The 21,069-nt window shown below is 34.7% G+C and overlaps 1 long non-coding RNA gene across 2 annotated transcripts in view; it reads left to right on the plus strand.

Annotated features, from left to right (window-relative positions):
- Positions 1–21,069, plus strand: part of LOC307186553 — a 472,211-nt gene that overhangs the window by 42,852 nt on the left and 408,290 nt on the right. The window lies entirely within an intron of this gene.

Here is a 21,069-nt window from a genome sequence, read left to right on the forward strand (position 1 = left end):
CACATACCTTTTGTATTGAGCCAAGATCTTTTTTTCAGAATATTTTTCAAAGCTATACTTAGCCTTTAAGCTGAAACCTGTTTGCTCTTGGATGTTTTAACTCTTTCAATTCCATATCATTCAATATCTATAACAAGATTTCGTTATCATTTTAACTTAGCAGTTCATTTTTTTATGTTTGAAGAAATGTTTTAACACACTCTAGGTCTGCAGTAGAAAGAGAATAGGCTTTTTAGCCAGATTTGAGTCCAAATTTCAGCACCCTCAATTACTAACTTCATGAGAAAAATAATACTACTTAAACCTTTCCCACCATGTTTCATTATATGTCAAATCAGGATGACAGTGGTGTGGAAATGATGAGAAGGCACATGTTTAGAGTGCCAACCTCAATGAACGTTAATTCTCTCCCTTTATTTCTTATATTTAGTGCATTCTCATAGAGTGGTGACCATTAGTTTTAAAAATTCTAAAATATCAATGTGAAATTCAACATATAATCAGTTGCTTTTCTGTACACTGAGTTATCTGAAAAAGAAATGAAGAAAACAATCTCATTTAAAATAGCATCAAAAACAATAAAATCCTTAGGAATAAATTTAACCAAAGAGGTGAAAGATCTGTACACTGAAGACTAAAAGACATTGATGAAAGAAACTGAAGACACATGAATGAAAATAAATCCTGTGTTCATGGATAGGAAGAATTAATATTGTCAAAATATCCATACTACCCGAAGTCATATATAGATTTCATGCAATCCCTATCAAGATCCCAATAGCATTTTTTACAGAATTAGAAAAGACAACCCTAAAACTTGTATGGAAACACAAAAGACACCAAATAGCCAAGGCAATCCTGAGTAAGAACATAGCTGGAAGCATCACATTTCCTGATTTCAAACTATACTACAAAACAATAGTAATCAAAACAGTGTAGTATTGGCATTCAAACAGACACATAGATGAATGGAACTGAATAGAGAGCCCAGAAGTAAACCCATGCATATATGTTCAACTAATATTTAACTAGGGAACCAAACATACTCAATGGAGAAGAGATAGTCTCCTAAATAAATGGTACTGGGAAAATTGGATATTCACATGCAAAAGAATGAAACTGGACCCCTATCTTATACCACTCACAAAAATGAATATGAGGGTTCCCTTTTCTCCACACCCTCTCCAGCATTTATTGCTTGTAGATTTTTTGATGGTGGCCATTCTGACTGATGTGAGGTGATACCTCATTGTAGTTTTGATTTGCATTTCTCTAATAATTAGTGATATTGAGCATCTTTTCATGTGTTTGTTGGCCAGCTGTATGTCTTCTTTGGAGAAATGTGTATTTAGATCTTCTGCCCATTTTTTGATTGGGTTGTTTGTTTTTGTTTTTTTTTTAAGAAGATGCTGGGGGTAGGAGTTTATTAATTAATTTATTTTTGCTGTGTTGGGTCTTTGTTTCTGTGCGAGAGCTTTCTCTAGTTGTGGCAAGCGGGGACCACTCTTCATTGCAGTGCGCGGGCCTCTCTTGCAGCCTCTCTTGTTGCGGAGCACAAGCTCTAGACGCGCAGGCTCAGTAGTTGTGGCTCACGGGCCTAGTTGCTCCGCAGCATGTGGGATCCTCCCAGACCAGGGCTGGAACCCGTGTCCCCTGCATTAGCAGGCAGATTCTCAACCACTGCGCCACCAGGGAAGGCCGGTTGTTTGTTTTTTTGATATTAAGCTGCAAGAGCTATTTGTATATTTTGGAGATTAATCCTATGTCTGTTGCTTCATTAGCAAATATTTTCTCCCACTCTGAGGATTGTCTTTTCTTTGCTGTGCAACAGCTTTTAAGTTTTATTAGGTCCAGTTTGTTTATTTTTGTTTTTATTTTCATTACTCTAGGTGGTGGGTCAAAAAAGATCATTCCTTAAAAAACTAAAAATAGAACTACCATATGACCCAGCAATCCCACTACTAGGCATATACCCAGAGAAAAACATAATTCAAAAAGACACATGCACCCCAGTGTTCATTGCAGCACTATTTACAATAGCCAGGTCATGGAAGCAACCTAAATGTCTATCAACAGAGGAATGGATAAAGAAGATGTGGTACATATATACAATGGAATATTACTCAGCCATAAAATGGAACAAAATTGGGTCATTTGTAGAGACATGGTTGGACCTAGAGACTGTCATACAGAGTGAAGTAAGTCAGAAAGAGAAAAACAGATATTGTATATTAACACATATATGTGGAATCTGAAAAAATTGGTATAGAAGATCTTATTTACAAAGCAGAAATATAGTCACAGATGTAGAGAACAAACATACGGATACCAAGGGGGAAAGGGGTGGGGTGGGAGGAATTGAGAGATTGGGATTGACATGTATACACTATTGATACTATGTATAAAATAGATAATTAATGAGAACCTACTGTATAGCACAGGGAACTCTACTCAACGCTCTGTGGTGATCTAAATGGGAAGGAAATCCAAAAAAGGGGATATATATATGCGTATTGCTGATTCACTTTGCTGTACAGTAGAAACTAACACAATATTGTAAAGCAAATATACTCCAATAAAAATTAAAAATAAAAAAAAAATTAACAGGGCTTCCCTGGTGGCGCAGTGGTTGAGAGTCCGCCTGCCGATGCAGGGGACACGGTTCGTGCCCTGGTCTGGGAAGATCCCACATACCGCGGAGCGGCTGGGACCATGAGCCCTGGCCGCTGAGCCTGCGCGTCCAGAGCCTGTGCTCTACAGCGGGAGAAGCCACAACAGCGAGAGGCCCGCGTACCGCAAAAAAAAAAAAAAAAAAAGAAATTAACAAAGACTTTAAAAAATTAATATGAAATGGATTAAATACTTTAACATATGACCTGAAACCATAAAATTCCTAGAAGAAAATATAAGGAATAATTTCCTTGACGTTGGTCTTGGTAATGATTTTGTGCTTGGATAAGACACCAAAGCACAAGCAACGAAAGCAAAAATAAACAAGTGCCATACATCAAATTGAAAAGCTTCTGTGTATCAAAAGAAACAATCAACAAAATGAAAAGGCAACTTATGAAGCACTGTATAAAAAATTATTTTCAAAATGTAGATCTGATAAGGGGTTAATATTTGAAATACATAAAGGACTCTTCAAACTCAATAGCAAAATGAACAAGCAAACAAAGAAAAAAAAAAGAAACAAATAACCCAATTAAAAAGTGGGCAAAGACCCTGAACAGACAGTTTTTTCCAAAGAAGATATTCAAATGGCCAACAGGTACATGAAAGGGTGCTCAACATCACTAATCATCAGGAAAATCCAAATCAAAAGAGCAATGAGATATAACCCCACACCTGATAAAATGGATATTAATAAGAAGACAAGAGATAACAAGTGCTGGGAAGGTTGTTAAAAAAGGGGATCCATTGTACACTGTTGGTGGGAATGTAAATTGGCACAGTCACTATGGAAAATGTTATGGAGGTTCCTCAAAAAATTAAAAAGTAGAACTACCATATGGTCCAGCAGTTCATTTGCTGGGTATGTATCCAAAGGAAATGAAATCACTATCTGGAAGAGATGCCTGCATCCCCATGCTCACTGCAGCATTATTTACAATAACCAAAACATAGAAACAACCTAAGTATTCGTCAATAGATGAATGGATAAAGAAAATGTGGCGCATATATATATATATATATATATATATATATATATATATATATATATATGTATGTAAATGTTTTCAGTATTAGAAAAGAAGGAAATCCTGTCGTTTGTGACAGGAGAGATGAACCTTGAGGGCGTTATGCTAAGTGAAATAAGTCAGGTAGAGGAAGAAAAATACTGTATGATCTCACTTTGTGGAATCTAAAAAAGCTGAGCTCAGAAACAGAGAACAGATTGGTGGTTGCCAGGGCCAGGGGGGTGAGGGGTTGTTGGGAGAAATGGTTGAAGGTGGTCAAAAGGTACAGACTTCCAGTTTTAATATGAATAATTTCTCGGGATGTAATGTGCAGAATGGTGACTATAGTTACAATTCTCTTGTATATTGAGAATTACCAACAGGATGGGTCTTAAAAGTTCTCATCACACACAAAAATTCTAACTATGTGAGATGATGGATGTGTTATTAATCTTATTGTGGTGGTTACTTTGATATATGTATGTCTATATATCTCTATCGCTATATATATATATATTTATATAAAATGTGGTACACCTTAAACTTATACAATGTCATATATCAAAAACATAAAAAATAAAGCTAGAAAAAAGATTATAGACTACTTATGTAACTATGAATAATTTAAAATATGTGGGTAAACATATATTAAATGCATTTCAAGATAAAATTATATTGTGTTACTTTGTGTACATGATTTCTATGTTAATGCATTTATGGATTTGCTCCTAGAGATTTAATTTGTTTTATGTACTAAGAAAAGTTTAAAAATCAAAGAAGAACATGTAGGCTTGTTTATCAAATGTGATTAAAAAATTAATTGGCTTGGAAAAAAATTAAGTTGTGGCTAAAATTTTACCTATTCCAAGTTATAATGTGGCAAAATTAAAATTTACATGAGTATCTTAGTGGAGAATAGCCATTAGAAAAATCTTCTTGTCATCAAAGAACACTCATCTTTTTAACATAATCTTCATTTTCTTGTTCTGAGAATGAAGGTATCATCTAAGATAGCTATAACCTTACTATTGACTAGCATCTACTAAACTAATGTTTCATACTTCAGTATTTTAAAAAAATCTTTCGTTTCTACATGTACATATATTCAATACATTTTTGCTACTGTTATGCATTAGCAGTTTTTCTCTAACATATGTATGGAAAAGGGATAAAAATAAATTATCACATTTTTGAATGTTACTTTCTAAGTAAAACTCCTAAATAATTTTCAAAACCTTTTTCCAGCTTTCAATTTGTTTATCAAATTTTAGCACAGACTGCATTTATCATTGTCATGTTTTTGGTTAAATACTTTTCATTTATTCAAATATTTTTATTAGTAGACTCCATCTTGGTAACAGTTTTAGATTTATAGAAAAATTGAGAAGATAATACAGAGAGTTCCCATCTACCCCCTCCCTCTACACATAGTTTCCTCTGTTATTAACATCTTACATTAGTATGGTACATTTGTTACAATTAATGAACCAATAATGATATATTAATATTCTTGGCTAAAATCCATAGTTTATTTTTTTCTAATGTTCTTTTTTGCTCCAGGATTCCATCTAGGTTACCAGAATACAATTAGTTGTCATGTCTTCTTAGGCTCCTCTTGGATGTGACAATTTCTCTAACTTACCTGGTTGTGGATGGCCTTGATTGTTTTGAGGAATACTAGTTAGTTGTATTGTAAGATGTCCTATTGGAACTTGTCTGATATTTTTCGCATGATTAGACAGGGGTTATGAGGTTTTGGGAGGAAGAGCACAGAGATAAGGTATAGTTTTCATCACATTTTATCGACAGTATATACTATTAACATGATTTGTCACTCTTCATGTTGACCTTTGTCCCCTGGTGGGAGTGGTGTTTGTCAGGTTTCTCCACATGAAGTTACTCTAGAAAGTTACCCTTTCTACACTACTTTTTGGAAGGAAGTCACTATGCACAGCCCACATTTAAGGAGTGGGGAGTTATGCTCATTTTCTTTTAGGGTGGAAACATATTTTTTTAAAAATTTATTTTATTGAGATATAGTTGATTTACAATGTGTTAATTTCTTCTGTACAGCAAAGTGATTCAAATATATATTCAAATATATATACACATTCTTTTTCATATTTTTTCCATTATGATTTGTCACACGTTATTGCATATAGTTCCCTATACTATACAGTATGACTTTGTTATTTATCCATTCTATATATAATAGTTTGCATCTGCTAATCCCAAACTCGCAATCCATCCTTCCCCCACTCCCTCTCCCCCCTTGGCAACCACAAGTCTGTTCTCTATGTCTGTGAGTCTGTTTCTGTTTCACAGATGAGTTCATTTGTGTCATATTTTAGATTGCACACATAAGTGATATATGATATTTGTCTTTCTCTGACTTACTTTACTTAGTATGATAATCTCTAGTTGCATCCATGTTGCTGCTAACAGCATTATTTCATTCTTTTTATGGCTGAGTAATATTCCATTGTATATATGTACCGCATCTTCTTTATCCATTCCTCTGTTGATGGACATTTAGGTTATTTCCATGTCTTGGCTTTTGTGAATAGCGCTGCTATGAACATAGGAGCGCATGTATCTTTTTGAACTATAGTTTTGTCAGGTTATATGCCCAGAAGTGGGATTGCTGGATCATATGGCAACTCTATTTTTAGTTTTTTGAAGGACCTCCGTACTGTTTTCCATAGTGGTGGCACCAATTTACTTTCCCAGCAACAGTGTAGTATGGTTCCCTTTTCTTAGGGTGGAAATATTATTTTTAAAGCACTTTTTAAAAACTTACAACACACAAGGTTTGCTCATGTGCTTCAGAAAACCATATAAATCAGGATTAAGGTAAGGTGAACAAGGGCTGAAAAGAAGAACAGTTCTTTTGTTGCTTTTAATTCAATTCTCTCTCTGCTTCGGTCTCTAGGATTGCTTCTTCCTGTGTCGACTTTCATTCACTGCCCCCACACTAATTCCCAGACCAGGTTTTCTCAATTTCAGCTGTATTGATATTTTGGGCCAGATAGTTTTTTGTTGTGGGAGAATGTCCTGTATATTGTAGGATGTTTATCAGGATACATGGCCTGCATTCACCAGATGGCAGTAGCATGTCCTATACTTTGCCCCCAGCTCTGAAAACCAAAAGTGCCTCCTGTCATTGCCATATGTTCCATGGATAGCCAAATCAACCTGGTTGAGAACCACTGCTATAGACTATCATCCATCTTCTGAATTAGTGTTTAATTCTTTCAGTTATACATTTAACACATATATTCAAATGTCAATAAATACACCAACATACTTAACCTTTTCCTAGATTATTTATACTCTCCATCTTTTTATCCTATTTTAAGCTCTCACTACCCTCTAGAAATGGAAGATTCTGCCCTATGTATGTCCCCATATCCTGCAGAAAACATATTAAAAAGATTCTTCTCGCCCTTTACAACACTTTCCAGTCAGTTTTATTTCTCCTTTATTTAAAAATTACTCCAATTGCAGATCGAATTTTCTCAGTATACTGTTACCTTTCCACATTCTAATGGCTAATTTCCAAATCACTTCAATTTATTGAGAGGTTTGGCACCTTCCTCTTTCCCTCAACCCCTGCTCACTCTAAAGGAACATCAAAAACACAGATTATGTCTAACCAAGAACCAAAACTGCAGGAACAAAATTTCTCATGTTAACTGCTTCATACCACTGCATCCATTCATTTCTTTTGTTCTGTGAAATCTCTTCCCTATATTTCTTTAAACTTGTCTCCTACATCCTCATACTTCAGTTCATAATTTCAAACTCTCTTACAAAATACTTTCAACAGAATCATTCCCAGTCTTTGTCCCTAGCCTTTATTTACTACTTTATCCATTTAATTTATCCAGTAGTATTCTGTCAGTGTAACGTTTTAAGATTAGATTTTAAAAGATTAGATTTAACTATAGTGTTGAAGTTTTCTATTGCTTCCTTTGTCTGAAAAATGAGGACTAAACACAGTTGTAGGGCCGTTCAAAGGCCTTTTGATTTGGTTCTTGTGCAACTGTGAATTTATCTTCTACATATGATCTCCATACATATTTATCTTCTACATACGATCTCTCAGCACTCTAAATTTTTTAAAATTTTTATTTATTTATTTATTTTTGCGGTACGCGGGCCTCTCACTGTTGTGGCCTCTCCTGCTGCAGAGCACAGGCTCCGACGCGCAGGCTCAGTGGCCGTGGCCCACAGGCCCAGCCGCTCCGTGGCATGTGGGATCCTCCCGGACCGGGGCACGAACCCGTGTCCCCTGCATCGGCAGGCGGACTCTCAACCACTGCGCCACCAGGGAAGCCCAGCACTCTAAATTTTTTTCCTGAGCTTCTTTCTGATATTTATTTGTGCTATAATAGTATGGTTTTGTTGCATAAAATAAAGCCTCAAACTCCAGTAACTTACAACTATAAACATTTATTTCTCACATAATTGACTTAGGCACCTCTACTCTAGACTGCAGTGTTTAAGCTCTGGGTTTTCTCTGCCGCCTTCTTTCAACCAACTTATTCTTTTCATGGACAGCATATGATAATGATTAAAAATATATGATGCCTCTTAGCATTAGCACTATTGTTTCATCCCATATTTCATTAGTCAAAGTAAGTCAAATGGTCAGGCCCAGAGCCAAGGATTGGAGAAGTACCTACTGCCTAAGATGACACCACAGCAAGTGTATAAATCAAGGAAGGGTGAAGAATTTGGAAGGACAAAGCCAGTCACTTTTATGCCTCTGTACCTTTGTATATATTCTCTCTGCCTCAGTAATCGTCTATCACTACCTTTGCAATCTGGTAAACTCCTAATCATCATACAACATGCAGTTAAATATTATCTTTGACGCTTTTCCCTTTTCAAGCAGGCAAACTAAAATTTCCCCCCTTTTTTTTGCTACCATAGTACTTCACGCATTCTCCTTCTATAGCTGTTTTATTAAATCATTAAAGTGCAGAAAGACTATTTTTATCCATGTACCTGACTCCTCCACTGAGCTTATAGGAAATTCTTTAGGTTAGGAGATAGATATTCCCTTTGTTGTTGGCCCATGGTATGTACCTAACAAAAACTGTTGAAAGATTAGATAAATTTAACTTCATTCGTATGGACGGTCATATATATGAGGTATAAAAATCATTGTGGATAGGAAAGTAACAGGAAAAATAGGAACTATTTTTTTCTACTCTAAGACCCAAATTGACTGTATTGTCCTATAGGGCTTTTAAGAATAGTTAGTGGCTCTAGGCTTATTTTCAAACTCATAAACCAATCTCTAAGAAGAAGACGTACAAATGCAAAAGAGAGGTTTTATAATTGTGGAAGCTGCTCAGATATGGATAAAATACTGGACATAAAGACATGTGAAACACAAAGAGAAATAATAACTGAAGCTCATGCTGAAACTATACCCATATCTTCATTACTCAATAATGTAATTCCAATTCTTCTTACTTACCTTTAATTTTTATTTGATCTCCAAAATAAAGTCAGAAAAAAATCTAACAAAGTCAAGGAGAAGCTCTGAAAAAATAACATTTAGCAATTTTATTCTGTGTTTGTTAAAATAAAGAACTGCATTTAGGTTGGTTTCCTTTGGAAAGATGGTTATATCTATTATACCAGAGATAAGGATGAAAGTGAGATGTGTGGTGCAATTACATTTATCACTGAGATAATCAACTGGGCCTGTAACTAAGTGAATGCTAGTTAGATTAGTGGGGGAAAAGGAAACAAAAAACAAAACACAAACTACTGGGCTTCCCTGGTGGCGCAGTGGTTAAGAATCCACCTGCCAGTGCAGGGGACACAGGTTCGAGCTCTGGTCCGGGAAGATCCCACATGCCGTGGAGCAACTAAGTCTGCACACCACAACTACTGAGCCTGCGCTCTAGAGTCTGAAAGCCACAATTACTGAAGCCCACACGCCACAACTACTGAAGCCTGCTTGCCTAGAGCCCGTGCTCCGCAACAAGAGAAGCCACCACAATGAGAAGCCCGCGCACTGCAACGAAGAGTAGCCCCTGCTCACCGCAACTAGAGAATGCCTGTGCACAGTAACAAAGACCCAACGCAGCCAAAAATAAAATAAAAATTAAAAAATAAATTAATTAAAAACAAAAAAACTCATAAAAAAAACAAAAAAAACCCAAACTACTGAATTAGTGTACTATATAGAAACATACATTGGTTTTTAACTTTTATCTTTAGACATAATTTAGTCTCATGTCTAAACTCTAAACTCAAACAAAAGTGATTTAAAAAGAATAACCAAACTTCCAGAAATTCTCATTAGCGGTAATGGTATTAAGGAGTATATGAGGTATTTTAAGTGTATTTATTATTTTACATCTGTTTGTTCTATAGCTTTTCCTAATAAGGTAACAAAACCTTCTATGTTCAAGTTTTGGATAATAAAACAATATTTGCATTATATAAGCTGTTTTACTTGAATATTGAAACAGTGACTATGACTAAATAGATTACAGTCTGGCTACAAATCTATCAGTAAGTAAAATCAATACGAACCACAAAGTTACTAGATTTATGGCTCTAACTAATTTATAATGGTGCACAGATGACTAGTTACTATTGTAAAGTATTATATTTACTCATTATAAGATGAATATATATTGCAATTAGTTATTGAATTAGATTTTCATGTTATTTTCTTAGTTACAAATGAGACCTGTTATGATCGTTCTTTCTTCCCCAAACCAATATATTATATACTTAATCTTCAACATATCATTCCCTAGACAAGTTTTTGAGTAAATGTGGAGCAAAGAATTTTTCTGAATAAAATTTGCAACTCATCATAGCTACCAAAAAATTCTGTTTCCTAAGGCAAATAAAGGATTGATACAAACCAGAGCATCTCATTAAATATAATTCTGAGGTTGGATGTTTGCTGTAATAGTTACTTTTTTGATCATCATCATGCTTCCATGAGCAAAATCTTCCAATTCAGTGAGAACTGGCAGAAGAATCCAAGATGTTGTACATTCAAATGTAAATGAAGAGCAAAAGAGACACACGAGATGAGTTATACCGTTACATTGATCAACATCTTGAGGTTTTACTGAACCTCACAGACAGTTACCTTCCTATGAAATAAAAGATATTGCTTGAAAGGAACTATGTAGTTTTATATATATTACTTCAAATTTATTATGGTTGAACAGCTTGAGAGGAAAAATGCTCTTGTAATAGAAAAAACAATACTGGCTTTTTCTTCCTGATACATATAATTTCTGTGATGATACTTGCTACTCTGGGTAGATCATTTTTATTCAACCTTTGTAAAACTATACTTGCTATAAAACAGTTTTAGGCAGTCAAGATTTTACACAGTATATCTGTTTAAAATATATGTAATTCATTTGCGCATACTACATGCATCAACAAATTAAAAAATGAAGATTTTGTAGTTACTGTTGCTTTAGACCTGTTGTTTGCTCTTTTCCTTCTTCCTTTCAGTGTTCTTATAAATATTTAGATTTATTTTTTAAGTGTTTACGATTATTTTTAAAAATAACACAACATATATGGTTTAATCTCAGTATATCAATACTAGTAAATGAATTAATACAATTGCCTATGCAATAATTAAATATAATTTACTAAGGAGTATATAAATTTATTCCAAGGAATAAAGTACTACTTTCATAATAATTTAAAAGCCCATCATTCCACATATTCTTAAATTATATTGAAATAATCATTGAGAATGTAAGATTATTTAAAAGTGCAGACTTCAGTAAATCAAAATAGTTCAGTCATTGATTATTTAGGAGGTCATCTGATATGGACCCTGCTTCTAAATAAGCCTGCATTTTAAGAATACAAAGTAATATTTTCAAAGCATCTTTATTTCTAAGATTTCTGCCAGTTTCTCTGTTAGAATCATGATGCTTCTGAGTGTAATAAAATATACTATGTCCTAGAATTACTCAGCTTGCTCTCTGCCTCTATCATGGTGATAGTGAGGACAAACTACCATGTAGAGCAAAACTTACTTCCCTCCATAAGGATGAGCAGGAGAAATACTTCATAAAACTGTCCCAGAATTACCATTTTAAACACTTCAGCCACTGGATTAAATGACTTCCCTTCACCATTCTCTCCCCTCATACTTAGAAGGTATCTGCCCACCTTGACCAAACACCCCTGAGGAAGGGAGCTGGGGTAGATGGCTTTGTGGTCCTGTTGGCCATTGACCTTGCATATTCCATCGTACAAAACATCTAGATATATTTCCCTGGAGTTCAACTGGATGGGATAAGGTGATAATACTGACTATTTATAAGAATCACATATAGTTTTAAGCGTTTACTTATTTAATATTTAAAAAGTTAATCTGAAATTTTTCTGCTGATATTTACATAAATTACTTTATATTTCATGTATTTATCTAGAGAAATGAAAAGAGAAATAGGGTAGGTTATTTGACAACTCTTTGTCACTTCCACTCACTTTCTATCGGCAAAAACTAACATGAGTGAGCCCTACTTCACTGGGCCGGGGAAGAATTCTCCTTATACTACAAGTCACATGGCAATGGGTCAGAAATGTCACATGGTTATGCTTGAGTTCAGAAGTGGAAAAGTGCAAATATTTTTGGAATTAAAACTGCACATATTCTTGGACATTTGTGAACAGACCAAAAATTACTATATAGTCTTTGAGTTGGTGGCAGAAACTTTCTTTTTTTTTTTTTTTTTGCGGTATGCGGGCCTCTCACTGTTGTGACCTCTCCCGTTGCAGAGCACAGGCTCTGGACGTGCAGGCTCAGCGGCCATGGCTCACGGGCCCAGCCGCTTCGCAGCATGTGGGATCTTCCCGGACCGGGGCACGAACCCATGTCCCCTGCATCGGCAGGCGGACTCTCAACCACTGTACCACCAGGGAAGCCTGGCAGAAACATTTTGTTAAGAACAATAGTTGAAATTTTTTGTTTGGAAAAAATTCTACAATGGTAAAGAATTTAAGTCACATATTTTTTGTAGGTTAGCCCCAAATTAATTCAGAATTTACTCTTTTGTGGCAACACAGTTATTTAATATTATTGGAAAAAATTGATAACTTAGAAGGGAGTTTCATACATAAATTAGTTGTGGGTTGAAAAGGGTGCCCAAAGGTTATCACTGGAATTTTTAAAACTGATTTCTCAAGAATGAATCATATCTATCTACCCACCTACCTACCTATCTCTATATATAATCTATATACCTAGATTATATATTATTATAATGTTATATATAATAAAATTATATAGATAATATTATTATATTTTAAATTGCCTAGTAGTTTCTTCTTTCACAGTACTTTTGCTGGACATTGTTGGTTAGATAACCCAAGAGCTAGTTATTCTCAACTCAATTGCTCTTTAAATCTCAATTGCTAATCTTTAAATATTAAGGCAAAAACATACAACTAAAATATATTCTCTGCTGAAGTGCATCTAAGGTTGGCCATGGTTCCAGTTCTGACAGATTAGATGAACATGTAAATGAAAGTCAGCTTGGATATTTTTCTTACTCTCATTGATGAATGAGATAAAAGTCACATTTGCTTCTGACCCCGCCCCATTCCTGCTTCTGAATATATTCATCATTCATCATACTAGGATCTGGAGTTACTGGCAACCATGGAACAAAATATTGGAGAAGAGGACAGAGAGAAAAATGTAGATTCTTGATGATGTGTAAAGAGGCTGCCTGCTTGAATGTTTGGAACAGCCTACATTGAAATTTCTTTTTATATGAGGAAAAATTTCAGCCCCCCCCCAGCACCTTGTTTAACTCCCTGCTACTTCTATTCACTTTTACTCACAAACATTGCTATCTGGTACATTGTTCTCAGGAGCTATCAGACTTAAAACTATCTTTGTGTCTATTAAAGTTAAAACCATCTCTGTAAGCATTTGTCTACTTTGCTGAAAGAGAATGATTTCCACCAATTTCTGAGAAACCATAACCTAATTTATTTCCATGAATCAATGTCTCTTCACATATATCACTTCTATCACAAATTTTCATATATATATATGATATAGGTCATAACAAATCATTATAATATTACACAGGTAATAGCAAGTTAATATCAAAGCATTATAACCCAAGAAATATAAATATTATTTATTCAAAACACTGTTTCTTTTTCTTACTAGTTTTATATTAAGAAATGAAGAGAGGTATTCTTCTCTTCTAAGGAAATTGATCAACATGGATATAAGCACGGCTTTTTAGAAGCCCCTGGCATATTTTATAATTGCATTGGTAATATTAAAATACTCAAATACTCAAGTGCTTGATTTAGAGCATATTGATCTAGTACTTATTCAGTTATTGCTAATGTATTTTCTTTGCCTGTAGTGATGTGCAAATTGTGTCTTTTTAAAAAGAGTAATAGTTCACAGTACAGAAAATGGCCTGCTTCATTTCTGCCAGTTGTTATCTAGATTAGGTTCAGTCTACATAGTGAAGCAATTCCAGAGGGTGAATTGGAATAATCTAGATGCTCAGTTTAAAATCCCTTAAAAAGAAAAAAAAATTACTTAAAAAGAAAAAAAAGGTGTTTTGTATTTGTTTAGGACATTTATCCTTTTCAGAAGACTTTTATATATATTACTTTATTGAATCTAAGAACAATTTTATGTTTGTTTAAAATATTAACTCTATCTTGTGAGGAAATCAGAGATGTTGAGTAATTGCTAAAGCTCATCTTGTTAATAAATGGCAAATCCAGACATGAATACAGAATTTTTGACTCCAGCCTTATGGTCTTTTGAAGGCAAAAAGAGTTTTGTGGAGAAATATTCTATAAAGTTTTAAAGATCTTATTCTTGTCTTTGACTTTCACCAGTTTTGCTATGGCATATCCCTTTGTGGGTCTTTTTGTGCTTACCCGATGTGGAGTTTGTTGAGCTTCTGGATGTGTAGGTTATCATTTTTCATTAAATTTGGGGATTATTCAGCCATTATTTCTTTGAGGTGCACCCCCCCAACTTCCAGCTGTCTCTTGTCCTTCTGATGGTCCCATTACATGTGTGTTGGTGTTCTTATTGGTGTCCCATGTTTCTGAGACTCTCCTCTTTTTCTTGGCTTGCATAATTTCTATCAGCCTATCTTGAAGTACATTTGTTCTTTCTTTTGCCAGTTCATATTTAATCTTTCGCCTCTCTAGTGAATTTTTTATTTCTGTTATTTTTGCTTTTCAACATCATAATTTGAATTTGGTTCTTTTTTATAATTCTTATCTCTTTATTGATATTATCTGTTTGATGCATCATTGTCAGCATATTTACCTTTATTTCATTAATCATAGTTTTCTTTAGTTTTGTGAACATATTTATATTGATTACTCTAAAATCTTTTTTCTGACTAATCTGATATGTGCTGTCTGTCACAGTTGGCTGCTCTTTTTTCAGTGTATGGGTCAAATTTTGCATGTCTGTAATTTTTTTGTTGGAAACTGGACATTTTAGATAATATATTGCAGCTACTCTGGGCTGGCTGATGAGCTGGGAGCCCTGGGAACAGGCTGGGCACTATGTCCTGCAAGGCTCCAGAGCCCTCACTAAGATGAGAGGAAGAGTTCTTCGTTCAAATAACACAGAATCTTGCCTGTCTTAACAAATTTTTATAGATTTTCTTGAACAGATAATTTCTTCATGTGTTGATCACTCTTAGGACCATTGCCAGAGACTTTAAGGGGTTGTAGTCTTTAGTTTTCACCAGTTTCACTAAGAAATGAGTCAAGAGCACTTCCTCATACTGTCATGCCATAAGTTGATACCCTCTACAATAATTTGGATGTTTATTTGTAGATAGACCTAAAGTGATACGAGATTTGCTAATTTGATTAGAGGCTTTAAAAAAGCACTGTAATGAATCAGAGTTTTGTATATAGTTCTGGTGTGAATAATGATGTAATTTGTTAGCTTAGGTAGGCTTCTATGCTTTTATGCAAGAGAAAATATGTGAAAATGTAAATAGAGTTTGAATCTGTGATTATAATGTAATATGCACATTTCAAAATATTTGTGGAAATTTAAATATTCTGTAATTTTTTTTGGCAGAGAATAATGCCTAAGGTAGGACAAACCAATTTACATAAATTATCCTAAATGACAATCGATGTAGAAATCAGTGTTTTTATGTATAAATTTGATATTTTTATTTCTTTCTCTAAACTTCAGCTAATTTTTAATCTTTTACTGTGATAACTATAATACTGAAGTGCAATCACAAGAATAAATTAAGGTCAGATTAAGATTTGGGAAAAAATATATTTTTGTACAGATATTAAATCTATTCTGATAAGTGTCCAAAAGAGGATTCTCTTTTGAATAAATAAAAGCAAAAAAAAAAAAGCTCAGAATAATTTCTTAAAAATTATTCAAGAGAACAGTAGGATCTGATTTTCTGACAATTTTCTAGCTACAAAGTTATGTTTTAATTTTTTTTTGTGTGTGGTACGCGGGCCTCTCACTGTTGTGGCCTCTCCCGCTGCGGAGCACAGGCTCTGGACGCGCAGGCTCAGCGGCCATGGCTCATGGGCCCAGCCGCTCTGCGGCATGTGGGATCTTCCTGGACTGGGGCACGAACCTGCGTCCCCTGCATCGGCAGGCGCACTCTCAACCACTGCGCCACCAGGGAAGCCCTACAAAGTTATTCTTATAAATCAGTGTCTCAGCCATATTTTAGGCTGCTAACATAAACATGTTCTAAACAATTCCATTATAGAATGAAGTATAAAAATAATTTTTCTATAAGTTAGTTTTTCTATTGTTAAAAAGCAAAATTCAGCTAAGTAAATTTGGGGGTCTAAGTGACTTTATTCAACTATTCACGAATCAGGCAACATCCCATCTTAGCAAGCAGGAAGGGGTTTCAAGGAGTTCTAAAAAGTGGAAGGTTCATATAGGCAGAAAGAGGGTGGAACAAGAAAGTTAAAAAAGTGGATTATTTTAGGTTACCTTCCCTTAGGGGAAGGCAGGAAGCCTTAGGCAGATTACCTAGAGCTGATCAGGATTTTCCAGACTGATTGGTTGAAAATTTCACTCCAGGGAGAGGCTGCAGTTACATTAGGTACTAAGTCTTGGTGGGGCTTAGCTCTATTTTGAGCTTGATGTTTCTTATTAACACTATTCTAGTTAACTATTCATTTGAAAAACAACTGGAAATATTGCATAAGAAATTAACTACAAAATAAACAATGTGCATAGGTTTTACTGTTTATATAGCATTTATTTATATAATCTTACATTATTTAAGCTTACCAACAATCACATGAGTGATAGTATTATGGCATATTATTTATTTATTTAGGCCCCCAGAAATATTTACTGTCATTCATACAACTAACATATAATTGAGCAAGTTTTTTGAAAGAGGCACCATGCTAGGTTCCTGCGGGAAAAAACATTTTAGAATAATATATTTCCCCCTAAAAGGAGCTATTAGTAACTGAAAGGTATAGATATATAGTTGACCCTTGAACAATGCCAGGTTGGAGTGCTAACCCCCCTCACCCTTGAAAATCTGCATATAACTTTATGGTCCTTCCTCCCTATTCACATCTGTAGATTCAACCAACCTCAGATCATAAGTGCTGTAGTATGTATGTATTGAAGAAAATCCATGTGTAAGTGGACCTACACAGTTAAAACTCATGTTGTTCAAGGGCCAACTATATATAAAATTTGATTCAAGGCTAAAAGACTCTGTAATGAGTCAGAGTTTTGCATATAGTTCTGGTGCGAATGATGTAATTTGTTAACTTAGATATGCTTCTATGCTTTCAGTGTAAAAGAAAATATGTGAAAATATAAATAGAGTCTGAATCTCTGATTATAAATATGCAAATTTAAAATGATTTGTTGAAATTTAAATATCCTGTAATTTGGTTTTGAGAGAGGATGATGACTAAGGCAGGACAAAATAATTTAAATAAAAGAAATTATTCTAAATGACAATAGATGTGAAAATCTATTATCTTGTGTGTGTGTATATATAAATAGTCTTCTAATTACCTAACATTACAACTATCTTCTAAAAGGTAAACTGGCATGTTGCTCTACTGCTCAGAGAATGGGAAAAATAAATAGAAATTCAGATAAAATATAAATATTCTGTTTGTGGGAAAATAGCACTTTGAAACTGAATGATACTACATAGAATTTAAAGAAATATTTTCCCACTTCAGTTCTTAACTCATTATCATTAAAGAGCCAAAGATAAATTAGCATGAACCAAATGTGTGGCACCTAATAAAAGATTTTGTTTCCAACTTTAACAATAAAGTCCCACTTTTCTATAAGAATTCTATAATTTAAAAAATTATTCCATTTTAAATCCAGTACTACTTTGTTCACACATTTTGAGACTGTATTAAATTAGTAGTTTTGTTTACTTGATAAAATCACATCGCATAGCCATAAAGTTTAGGGAAAAAATACAACTATAGTAGATCTTTTTTTGAGAATCTAAAAGAGACTAAAATGAGTTTTTTATATCAAATCAATGTCTGACAGACACATAGAAAATTAAAAAAATGAATTGAAAAATATAATTTATTTAACAAATAGTTACAGTATTGAGTGTTTACTGTGTGTAAAGTACTGATCTAAAATGCTTTCCTTTATTAATACTCTCAATTCCATATATTTTGGAAATTTTAATGCAACTCTGGGCTGTAGTTTGTTCCAGTGAGATATCTGAGTTCAAGGAATATTTGACTTCTAATCCTAAATTTCTCTTGCTCCATTAACTCGTACTTCAGGGATAGTGTTCTAGTGGGGTTTAAAGTAGGCTGAATTCTGGAAGAAAATAATGAATTAAACAATGAAGCTTTTCTCTTTAGCCTCAGGAAAGATAAAATTCTAGCTAGCATTTAAATGACTGTTTCCATGTTCCAGACGTTGTTCGAATAATTTCACATATTAACTTGTTTAATAAGCACAACCAGCCCTATGGGGTGGGTCATGATTATACCCATTTAAAAAGAGATGTTATGTGACTTTCTCAAGTCACAGAGCAGGTGAGCCCAGTTTGTCTGGCTTCAGAGTCCCTGCTTTTCCTTCTTTACTGCACAGCTTGTGAACCTGCAAAAGGTATTTCTGTGATTTTGGATGCCTTCATTTCTTATCACTTTGGAAGGCAGGCTTATCTTTTCATGACTCAACTTCCCATTTTTGTATTTGGTCGTTCCTTAAACAAGGAGGGGAGAAGAGCTTCTCTCATTTTACCAACTGTAGCCTAACTCCTATATAACTTCTAAATGAGGAAGTAGAATATATATTTTTAGACTCTTCTCATGGAAAGAGACATGAGACTCATGATTTTTTCCCTGAACTTTATCAGTATAATAACTTAACTGGACTTTTAAACTTCCTTTATTCTCTAAGTTGGTTAGTAATGAAAGTAGCCCTTTCTGAACCCCTGCATAGTTTTAACCTTAGTCTAAGTCATCATCATCTTTTGCCTGTATTTGTATCTAATAGCTTCCTACTTCTCCCTCCCACCCTAGTCCCTTTTTAAGTCTACATGCAAAACCCTTGCCAAAGCCATCCTGTCAGGGCAAGATTATGCCATTCCTGCTCAAAATCCACAGAGCGTTTGCATATCACTTAGGGTAAAAATTTACCCCCTTTGCTCTACCCTATTCCTTTCCTGCTATCCTCCTCCTCCTCCTGGTTGGGCTCATTACAGTTCTTTTGTGCTTGCCAAGCCCATGCATGATTCAGGGCATTGTTCCTTGTTCTTTCATCTGCCTGGAATGCACTTCTTGCCAGTATCCACATATTTCACGTTCTCTTTTCCTTCAGGTTTTAAAGCATCTGCTCAGTAGTGCCTTCCCTCTCCATCTCTGCCTAAAGTGTTATATCTTCACGACTGCAATTTCTATCTCCCTTTCTGCTTTATTTTTTTTCTTTAGAAAACATCAGTATCTGAATTACTATGTTTTTTGTTTATTTATTTTGCTTCCTTGTAAATGATGCTTTTTTTAATCCATCGCTGGAGCCTCTGCATGGAAAACAAAAACTATCATATAATAAGCGCTTAAAAAATTATTTGCTGAGTGAATAAAGAATGAACTGTCAGGTAGGCACAATACTGAGTTGAGCTGACACATTCTAAGGCAGTATATTTCAAAACAATGTGGAAAAAAAGCAGTTTTACCCATTCTGGCAAAAAAAGTCAGACTAATTTTAAATTCTTATTTAAATTTTTCTTGCAACTGTTTGGTGTTTTACTGCTGCTGAGGTTGGTCGGTCCAGGGGAACACACAGGGACTGTGAGTGTGCCCATACAACACCTTAACTATCTCTTCTTGGCCTATGATCACTTCTCTCTTTAACTCTGCTCATGGACTTTGTACAAGCAGTACAAATCACTGAGTGCTTGTAAGAAAAATATTGTTATTCCCTTCACTCTATAGAAACCCCTTTGAGAAGAGTCTACTGAATGTTTTTCTAATTTTCTTTTTAACGCTGAATCTGTAGTGTTCCTGTCATACTCCAAGGGCCTCACAACACAAAAAGAATCAGACAAAACAGACTGAGACTAAAAACAGACCTTTCTGTTTTGATATTTATCATGCTTTCTCATGGCTTCCCAACTGTGAATGTCTTTCTCTTGTCTTGATTTCCTTCCTCTTTTATCCCCTACCCCTCCTGCTATATCTTCCCTCTCAAGCTGTAAGGACCATGTTTGTTTTGTTTACCACTGGATACCTTGTAACCTCCTCTGGGATCTGAATGTGGTAGGTGACTAATATTTGGTGACTGACAACCTTCAAGGCATCCTTCAGGCCTTCAGAAGGAGTTGGGTGCCGAGGTCCTTCTTTTTGGTGGTGTGTTCATCATGGTTGAAGCAAATATTTACAGTCACGGACTTTAACTTCCTAAACTTGAAACTTTTGAGAACAGTATATTTTTTTTAACAACACTTACGGCTTTACACTTTGTGATCAGTAAATATTAGCTAGGTGAAAGAACAAATGTTAGAGTCACATGCAAAATCCAGAAATGGTAAATGTGAACAAGAATATATTTTCCCATATGATAGAGCTTTAAAACTATTTTAGATTGTAGCAGGAAATTTATTATCAGGCTGCTTTAAAAAAGCCATTCTAATAACATAAGCCAGGTTTAAAATTGTGGTAAAGCTCTTACAAGATGAGGGAGCATAAAGGTGACCCCATATAAATGAGATGGGAAGATCTTTGGGGAGGAAGTCATGTTTATGTTGTTCTCTAGTATTATCAGTTGTTTTTCTGTTATTCAGTGGCAGGGAGAGGGGAGGTGTTCTAGACGAAAATAGTGCAAAACCACTGAGTAAGAAAGAAT

This window comes from Stenella coeruleoalba (assembly GCF_951394435.1).
Source record: "Stenella coeruleoalba genome assembly, chromosome: 5".
NCBI classification, from domain to species: domain Eukaryota; kingdom Metazoa; phylum Chordata; class Mammalia; order Artiodactyla; family Delphinidae; genus Stenella; species Stenella coeruleoalba.